The following is a 9,963-nucleotide window of genomic DNA, read 5'->3' as shown; positions in this document are numbered from 1 at the left end:
TTGCATCAACTTCATGTAATTATCGAATAAAAGCCTTTGACACTTATGAAATGCTTGTAATTTTACTTCAGTTCGCCATAGTAACATCTGACAAAAATATCTAAAGACACTGAAGCAGCAAACTTTGTGGAAATTAAAATTTGTGTCATTCTCAAAACTTTTGGCCACGACTGGATATAGCCAAGTTATTACCTCATACATCGACTCACATTCGACTCTGTACTGGTACCCTGTGGATATAGCCAAGGTATTACCTCATACCCCTGCACATCGACTCTGTACTGGTACCCTGTGGATATAAGTTATCAATACCATTTTGGACACTAATGTGTTCCTCACTGAAACCACCACCGCCTGAACCCTGTCTGTCCATTCACTGTATTTGGCTGGTCTACTAGAAACCAAACTATGTTTGAATCAAAAATTGCACCCTATTCCCTATATAGTGCAATACTTTAGACCAGGGCTCTATTCCCTATATAGTGCACTACTTTTGACCAGGGCTCTATTCCCTATATAGTGCCATACTGTTGACCAGGGCCCTATTCCCTATATAGTGCACTACTTTAGATCAGGGCCCTATTCCCTATATAGTGCACTACTTTAGACCAGGGCCCTATTCCCTATATAGTGCACTAGTTTAGACCAGAACCCTATTCCCTATATAGTGCACCATATAGGGTGCAATTTGGGACACTTGCTGCTGTTCATCCTCCCTTACCGCCACAGTTTCCTCATCTGACCACCGTCAGATGAAAGTTAAACTGACGTTTTTTTATATAAACAAGTCAGGAAGTCTCCTTCGGCCCAGTGTTTATTTTAGAGAGCCAACTACCGTTCCATGGACACTGCAGTCCGTCATCAACATTTCTCCCAGGTGAGCTCAGGGGCAGAGGCTGAGCCCAGACGGGCGTAAAGACAAGAGTCTCCACCCAAATGGCACCCTAGTCCCTATATATAGTACACACATTTTTGTTAGGCTTCCTGTTCCCTACAGTGCTTACTTTTACGACCGAATCCAAGGGCTCAAAAGTAGTGCACTGAAATAGGGAATAGGGTGCCATTTGGGACACTGCCGAAGAGGCCCACATCAGCCCCGTCAGCCAATCAGCCCCGTCATCCCCATCAGCCAATCAGCCCCAGCCTAAAGGAAGCATTGTGCCCAGCTCTTTCATTTGATGGTAGCCTGGTTTGTTACGTTTCATTAGCATTGAAATGACCCTTATTAGTGTTGGGTATTTCATCATCAATCTGGTTAATAACTATAATGACGAGGATTGTTTATAATACATTATATTGTTAAATACATTATATATATATCATAATACATTTTATTGTTAAATACATTATATATATCGTAACACATTATATATATATTATAATACATTATGTTTATATCATAATACATTATATTCATATCGTAATACATTATATATATCGTAATACATTATATATATTTTAATACATTATATATATCGTAATACATTATATATATATCGTAATACATTATATATATATATCATAATACATTATATATATTGTAATACATTATATATATTATGATACATTACATATATCGTAATACATTATATATATATATGATAATACATTATATTTATATCGTAAATTTTTATATATATTGTAATACATTATATTTTTACGTTTTAAAGTGCATTTACAGACGGTAAATACTACACAAAACACCAGAATACTTAATACAGATCACATGACAGAATAACACTGTGGAAAGTATGTCAGAGATGAAATACATCAGTCATTCAATAAAAGAGTCTGTAACACATCATTGAGCGAGTCCATAACAACGTCTTCTTACTTTACCCTAAAAGGCTAGGTGGCCGTAACCTGTAAAGGAAGCCACCTTCTGTTCTCTGTTTGTATTGACATCATGAATCAACATATATGAGGCGGTGTGTCTCAATATGTCCTCTCATTCATCTCAGCTGAGGACATTCTGTAGGCAGAATTGTAGTGGCCAAATATCACAGTCCCTTTAACCTGTTCGGGTCTTTCAGAGCAGAAAAAAAAGGCAATGAGACTTTGATCTCCCGAGGGTGCGTGAGAACGATCATATGATATGATGTCACAAGACAAAATTAACAAAACCTGTCTAGCCTGCAGCTTACTGTAAAGGGAGCAGCTTACTGTAAAGGGAGCAGCTGTAAGACTGGAGGAACAGAAACTGATAAGATAAAAGAAAGCTGAGGTGACTTAGAAACTAAAAGGATGACAGTCAGAGTCCACCAGCTAGACAGTCCACCAGCTAGACAGTCCACCTACTAGACAGTCCACCTACTAGACAGTCCACCTACTAGACAGTCCACCAACTAGACAGTCCACCAACTAGACAGTCCACCTACTAGACAGCCCACCNTTGTTCACCTAATACCTATTTTTTACTTAAAAATCGCACTGTTGCTTAGAACCTGTAAGTAAGCATTTCAGTGTAAAGACTACAACTGTTGTATTGATCCATGTCCCTACCTTTTTTTAAGATAGCTGTGATCAACAGATGCATATCTGTATTCCCAGTCATGTGAAATCCATAGATTAGGGCCTAATGAATTTATTTACATTGACTGATTTCCTTATATGAACTGTACCTCAGTAAAATCTTTGAAATTGTTGCAAATTATGTTTATATTTTTGTTCAGTAAACATCGGCAGATGTTCTACACCTGTTGGCAGCTGAGGGAACATAACTTCACAAAACTTTAATTAACTTAACCTTTCTGGGTTATGAACAACGAGACACATTACCGTTGTCTGACAGATAAGAAGATTGCCTTCTTTTTAACCTAACTATTTAAATAGACAGAATACTACTTCCTATGTTTTTCATACTTTTATTATAACTTGGCTTTAAATACATGCTCCTCTTTCTCTGTATCCTTCTCCAACTCAACGTTTCCTTTCTCCTAATTGTCTTTATCTAGACTGTAACAGTTCTCACCTTCAAAAACGATTTCTCTCTCAAAGTTATTCCCTTAACTTTTTTGGTTTTACGCCCACACATTCACTTTGCCTTAGGTGAGCTGAATAAGAAGTGATTAGAGGTAACTTAAGGTCCTAGTGTGTGTGTACGGTAAGGTACGGTCTGGAGAGGTAGGAAAGTAAATTGTGGTCCAAGGGCATCAGGCAGGACAGAATCCTCAAGGGAGGAAGAGGAGAAGAGGGCTGCCTCACCCAATTAACTTACGCTAGGAGGAAGAGGAGACGGGATGGTGCGAGATGAGACGAGAGGAGATGAGAGGTGATGAGAGGGGAGGAGAGGTGAGGTGAGGAGATGAGAGGTGAGGAAAGGGGGGAGAAGACGCCCTCCTAGAGATAGGCACATGTACAGATCGCTAGCAGGAAGCGCTTTGGTATCCGAGGCATTGTGGTTGTGTGTGTGTGTGTGTGTGTGTGTGTGTGTGTGTGTGTGTGTGTGTGTGTGTGTGTGTGTGTGTGTGGTGTGTGTGTGTGTGTGTGTGTGTGTGTGTGTGTGTGTGTGTGTGTGTGTGTGTGTTACGTGTTTAAAACTTATCAGTAAGTCCCCACAAGATAGTAAAACAAACAAAAAATTGAACCAAGATGGGAACATCTTTGGGTTAGTCGCACACAAGGTCAAAGTGCTGTTTCTATGTGGGTTAGGGTTTAAGGTTAGAATTAGAATTAGAAATTAGGGTTAGAAGCTAGGGTTGAAGGTTAGGGTTAAGCTTTATGGTTAAGGTTAGGCTTCTTAGGGTTAAGGTTAGGGTTAGCGGGTAAGAGTACGGTGTTTAGAGTTAAGGTAGTGTTAGGGAAAATATCATTTTGATGGGACTGAAATTGTTGTCCCCAAAATTAGCTGTACAAGACTGTGGTGTGTGTGTGTGTGTGTGTGTGTGTGTGTGTGTGTGGTGGGTGGTGTGTGTGGTGTGTGTGTGTGTGGTGTGTGTGTGTGTGTGTGCAAGCCAGTTTGTTCAAGAATTACATGTTGAAATTGGACATCTATGCTGTCCTGAGGAGTTGGAAATTGCCTCAAAACCAGCCACTAGAGGCAACAGTGAGCACTATTACCATCAAGTAGGCCTGGGTTTCTGCTGAGTTGTTGTGGTGAGGGGGTGGAGAGGTGGAATCCATGCCTCCTGGATTCACAAGGTGTGTGTTTGATCCTGGTCACAGAACCGTTTTATTATAGTTTGGTTTTAACCCTATACAATCCTTAACCAGTACTTAACCGCATTCAGAAGGAAGACTAAACTTATATGTTTTAAGCTCTAACCCAATCCTAACCCTTACCTTAACCATTCAGAAGGAGAGACCTAAACTAATGTTTTAACCTATCTCATCCTTACCAGTTACCTTAACCATTCAGATTATGAAAACTAAATCTTAACCCCTTAACTTCCAGATTGATTTTTACAACCACTCTTTACGACACCTGGCGTTATATGTATATGGTGGCATTCTATTGGCGGAAATAGAATTAAACTCGTTACTATGAGATGATGGTATGGTCGCCTTTGCTTCCGGCTGTAACCAACAAAGTAATCCATCCAATGGTACGATTCGATGTATGTTGGAGTTTATGGAGCGTGCAATGGATGTCATCAGCACCCAGAGGCTTTGAGCCGTTGACGAGAATGTGGATGCGATCTTGGAAAATATTTCGGCAGTGTTTTTGTTGCTTATATGTCGTCCCATTGAGTTATAAAATTAGCGGGAATGAACGTAAGTTGTCCTCCTCTTTTACTATACGGCCGGGAAACACAGTTAATCGATATATTTCATAACTTTCACATTTGCGAATGAAGAGGATAAAGAGAGAAGTTCGCGAAAAGGCACTGGATCAGTTTGAATGCAGTGATTGTTCACCAAATGAAGAACGCGACGTATAAAATTATGTGTTTCTCTATCGTAAGACAACAGAATAGGGTTTAAAGTTTGTCGTCTTTCTTACAGATTTTAAATGAAAAGCACAAGCACGTGTAATTTGTAGACGCTAACCCTCATCTATACCTCATCTATGCTTCGAGATCAGATTTGTGTTTGATATAATGACTCCCAACTTAGAGAAAGATTGGCTTGCGGGAGTGGTAAGTTTAACATGTTGGACATCCGCAGTAAACCAAATATGTCAGGCGAATGAGCTGAGCACAATTCCAATATTAAAAACCATTTAGCCCACACCAGCCAAACCACTGCTATGGAGGTCTGGAAAAGCACAACGGTGCTAATTTTGTGACAAGGCACAAGGGGCGCCTATAGCAAAGAATCACAAGAAATATGACTCTGTACCAAGGAATAAACAAGCAATAAATGACTTTGACAAAGGAATCACAAGCCAATATGACTCTGACCAAAAAGGAATCGACAAAGCAAACACATGACTTTGACGCAAGAATCAGAAATACAAGAAATCACAAGCAATAGACTCTGACCAATCAGGAATCACAGCCAATATGACTCTGACAATCACAGGCAATATCTGACAAAGATCAAACTCATGACTCTGACCAAAGGAATCCAAGAATATGACTCTGACCAAGATACGAATGACACAGATTACACATATGACTTGACCAAGATCACTATACAGCTAATATGACTTGACCGAAAGGAATCACAAGACAAAGACTCTGCCCCAAAATCACAAATAAATGACTTCTGACCAATACGGATCACAGCAATATGAACTCTGACCAAAAGGAATCACAAGCAGTTATTATTGTAGGGTTCAGACACTCTGTACTGGACTGTGTATAATAGCAAGTTATTACCTCATACCGCTGCACAATGGACTATGTACTGGACCTCCCGTGTACAGTCGCGTGGCCAAAAGTTTTTGAGCAATGACGCAAATAATTAATTTTCATAAAGTCTGTGCTGCGCACAGTTTGTATGATTGCAATTTGCAGATACTTCCGAATGTTCAAGAAGAGTGATATCAGATGAATAGCAATTAATTTCAAAGTCCCTTTTGCCATGCAAATGAACTCTATCCGCCCAAAAACATTTCCCACTAGCATTTCAAGCCTGTCACAAACGGACCAGCTGACATCATGTCAGAGATTCTCTCGTTAACACAGGTGTGAGTGTTGACGAGGAAAGGATGGGAATCAACTCTCGTCATGCTGATTGAGTTGAATACAGACTGAAGCTTCAAAAGGAGGTATGCTTGGAATCATTGGTTCTTCCTCTGTCACACCATGGTTAACGCTGCAAGGAAACACAGTCCGTCCATCATTGCTTGGCACAGAAAAGGGCTTCACAGGCCAGGATATTGCTGCACATAAGATGCACACTAAATCACCAATTTTATCAGATCATCAAAGAACGTCAAGGAGAGCGGGTTCAAATTGTAGAAAGAAGGCTTCAGGGCGCCAATTGGATTGGGCCACCAATCCAGTACAAGCTTGCTCAGGAATGGCAGCAGGCAGGTTGTGAGTGCATCTGCACGCACAGTGAGGCGGAAGCCTTTTGGAGGATGGCCTGGTGTCAGAAAGGGGCGCAAAGAAGCCACTTCTCTCCAGGAAAGAAACATCAGGGACAGACTTGAGTATTCTGCAAAAGGTTACAGGGAGTTGGACTGCTGAACGGACTGGGGTAAAGTAATTTTTCTCTGATGAATCCCCTTTCCAGGATTGTTTGGGGCATCCGAAAAAAGCTTGTCTGGAGAAGACAAGGATGGCGCTACCATCAGTCCTGTGTGCATGCCGAACAGTAAAGCAATCACTGAGACCATTCATGTTGTGGGGGTTGCGTTCTCAAGCAAAAGGAGTGGGCTCACTCACAATTTTGCCTTAAGAACACGCCATGAATAAAGAGAATGGTAAAACCAAACAATCTCTCCGTAGAGGCAACTTCTCCCAAGCCATCCAGGAACAGTTTGGTGACGAACTAAATCCTTTTCCAGCATGATGGAGCACCTTGCCATATAAGGCAACAAGTGATAACTAAGTGGCTCGGTGAACAAAACATTGATAGTATTGGGTCCATGGCCAGGAAACTCCCACAGACCTTAAGTCCCATTGAGAACTGGTGGTCAATTCGCCTCAAGAAGGACGTGTGGACAGAACAAACAGACCGCACCAAATTACTGACAAACTCCAGCATTGATTATGCAAGAATGGGCTGCCATCCAGTCAGGAAGTGGCCCAGAAGTTGAATGACAGCATGCCAGGCGGATTGGCAGAGGTCTTGAAAAAAGAAGGTCAACACTGCAAATATTGACTCTTTGCATCACTTCAATGTAATTATCGAATAAAGAGCTTGACACTTATGAAATGCTGTATTTACTTGCAGTTCCCATAGTAACATCTGACAAGAAATATCCTAAAGACACTGAAGCAGCAAACTTTGGTGGAAATTAATAATTTGTGTCATTCTCAAAACCTTGGCCACGACTGGTAGTAGCCAAGTTATTACTCATACATCGACTCACATTCGACTCTGTACTGGTACCCTGTGGATATAGCCAAGGTATTAACCTCATACCCCTGCACTCGACTCTGTACTGTACCTGTGGATATAGTTATCAATACCATTTGGACACTAATGTGTTCCTCACTGAAAACCACACCCCGCCTGAACCCTGTCTGTCCATTCATGTATTTGGCTGGGTCTGACTAGAAACGCAAACTATGTTTGAATAAAATTGCACCCTATTCCTATATAGTGCAATACTTTAACCAGGGCTCTGTCCCTAATATAGTGCACTACTTTTGACCAGGGCTCTATTCCCTAATATGCATACGTGACCAGGCTATCCTAAGTGATTACTAGATCCAGGGCCCCTATCCCTATATAGGTGCACTACTTTAGAGTCAGGGCCCTATTTCCCTATATAGTGCACTGAGTTTAGACCAGGCTACCCCTTTATGCCTAGTTAGCAGAACCCACCTATATAGTGCACGAATAAGTGCAATTTGGGACACTTGCTGCTGTTCATCCTCCCTTACCGCACAGTTTCATCACTGACAGCCGTCAGATGAAAGTTAAAGCTGACGTTTTTTTATATAAAAATGTCACGAAGTCTCCTTCGGGCCCCAGTGTTTAATTTTAGAGAGCCAACTACCGTTCCATGGACACTGCAGTCCTCATCAACATTTCTCAGGTGAGCTCAGGGCAGAGGCTGAGCCCAAACGGCGCGTAAAGACAAGAGTCCCACCGCAAATGGCACCCTAGTCCTAGAATATAGTAACACACATTTTGCTTAGGCTTCCTGTTCCCTACAGTGTGTACTTTTACGACCGAATCCACGGGCTCAAAGTAGCTGCACTGAAATAGGGAATAGGGTGCCATTTGGGTAACACTGCGAGAGGCCACATCAGCCCCCGTCAACCCAATCAGCCCCGTCATCCCCATCAGTCCAATCAGGCCAGCCTAAGGAAGCATTGTGCCCAAGCTCCCTTTCATTGATGGTAGCCTGGTTTGTTTACGTTCATTAGCATTGAAATGCCCTTATGTAGTGTTGGGTATTTCATCAATCAATCTGGTAAAATAACTATAATGACGAGATGTTGTTTATAATACATTAATATTGTAAATACATTATATATATACATAATAAATTTTATTTGTTAAATACATTATATATATCGTAACAACATTATATATATATTGATACATACATTATGTTTTATATCATAATACATTATATCATATCGTAATACATTAATATATATCGTAATCCATTATATATATTTTAATACATATAATATCGTAATAATTATATATACGTAATATACATTATATAATATATATCATAAATACATTTTTTTTTAGTATATATTGTAATCTTATATATATTATGAATACATTACATATATCGTAATACATTATAATATATATATGATAATAATGATGATTATATCGTAAATTTTTATATATATTGTAATACATTATCATTTTTCGTTTTAAAGTGGCATTTACAGACGGTAAAATACTACACAAAACACAAGAATCTTAATACAGATCACATGAACAGATAACACTGTGGAAAGTTATGTCAGAGATGAAATACATCATCCCATTCAAAAAGATCCTGTAACACATCATTGAAGTCGAGTCCATAACAACGTCTTTTACTTAACCCTACAAGGCTAGGTGGCCGTAACCTGTAAAGGAAGCCACCTTCTGTTCTCGTTCTGTATTGACATATGAATCAACAATATGAGGCGGTGTGTCTCAATAGTCCTCGTCATTATCTCAGCTTGAGGACAATTCTGTAGGCAGAATTGTAGTGGCCAAATACACAGTCCCCTTTAACCTGTTGGTCCTTTTCAGAGCAGATAAAAATAAGGCAATGAGACTTTGGATCTCCCGAGGTTGCGTGAGAACGATCAATATGGATATGTGTACAAAAGCAAAATTACAAACCTGTCTAGCCGCAGCTTACCTGTAAAGGGGCAGCTTACTGTAAAGGGAGCAGCTGTAAAGACTGGAGGAACAGCAAACTGATAAGATAAAGAGAAGCTTGAGGTGACTTGAAACTAAAAGGATGACCAGGTCAGAGTCCACCAGCTAGACAGTCCTACCACCTCAGACAGTCCACCTACTAGACAGTCCACTACTAGACAGTCCACACTAACAGATCCCACCAAACTAGACAGTCCACCAAGCTAGACAGTCCCACTCTATCTAGACAAGCCCCACCTACTAGACAGTCACCTACTAGAAGTTCCCACCAATTAGACAGCCCACCTACTAGACAGCCCAATCCAAATAGACAGCCCACCAACTAACAGCCAACCTACTATGACAGCCCACCAACTTAGATGGCAGTCCACCAATAGCTCACCGAGGCAGTCCACCAGCAGACAGTCCCCAAACTAACAGTGCCACAACTAGACAGTCCACCAGCTAGACAGTTCCACCAATTAGACCAGCCCACACAGACAGCCCCACCAACTGAGACAGTCACCTACTGACAGCCCACTCATACAGCAGCCCACCAGCTAGACAGTCCACCAATTTAGA

This window comes from Salvelinus sp. IW2-2015, unplaced genomic scaffold (genome assembly GCF_002910315.2).
Source record: "Salvelinus sp. IW2-2015 unplaced genomic scaffold, ASM291031v2 Un_scaffold1404, whole genome shotgun sequence".
Classification (NCBI taxonomy): Eukaryota; Metazoa; Chordata; class Actinopteri; order Salmoniformes; family Salmonidae; genus Salvelinus; species Salvelinus sp. IW2-2015.
This window is presented reverse-complemented; position numbering follows the sequence as displayed.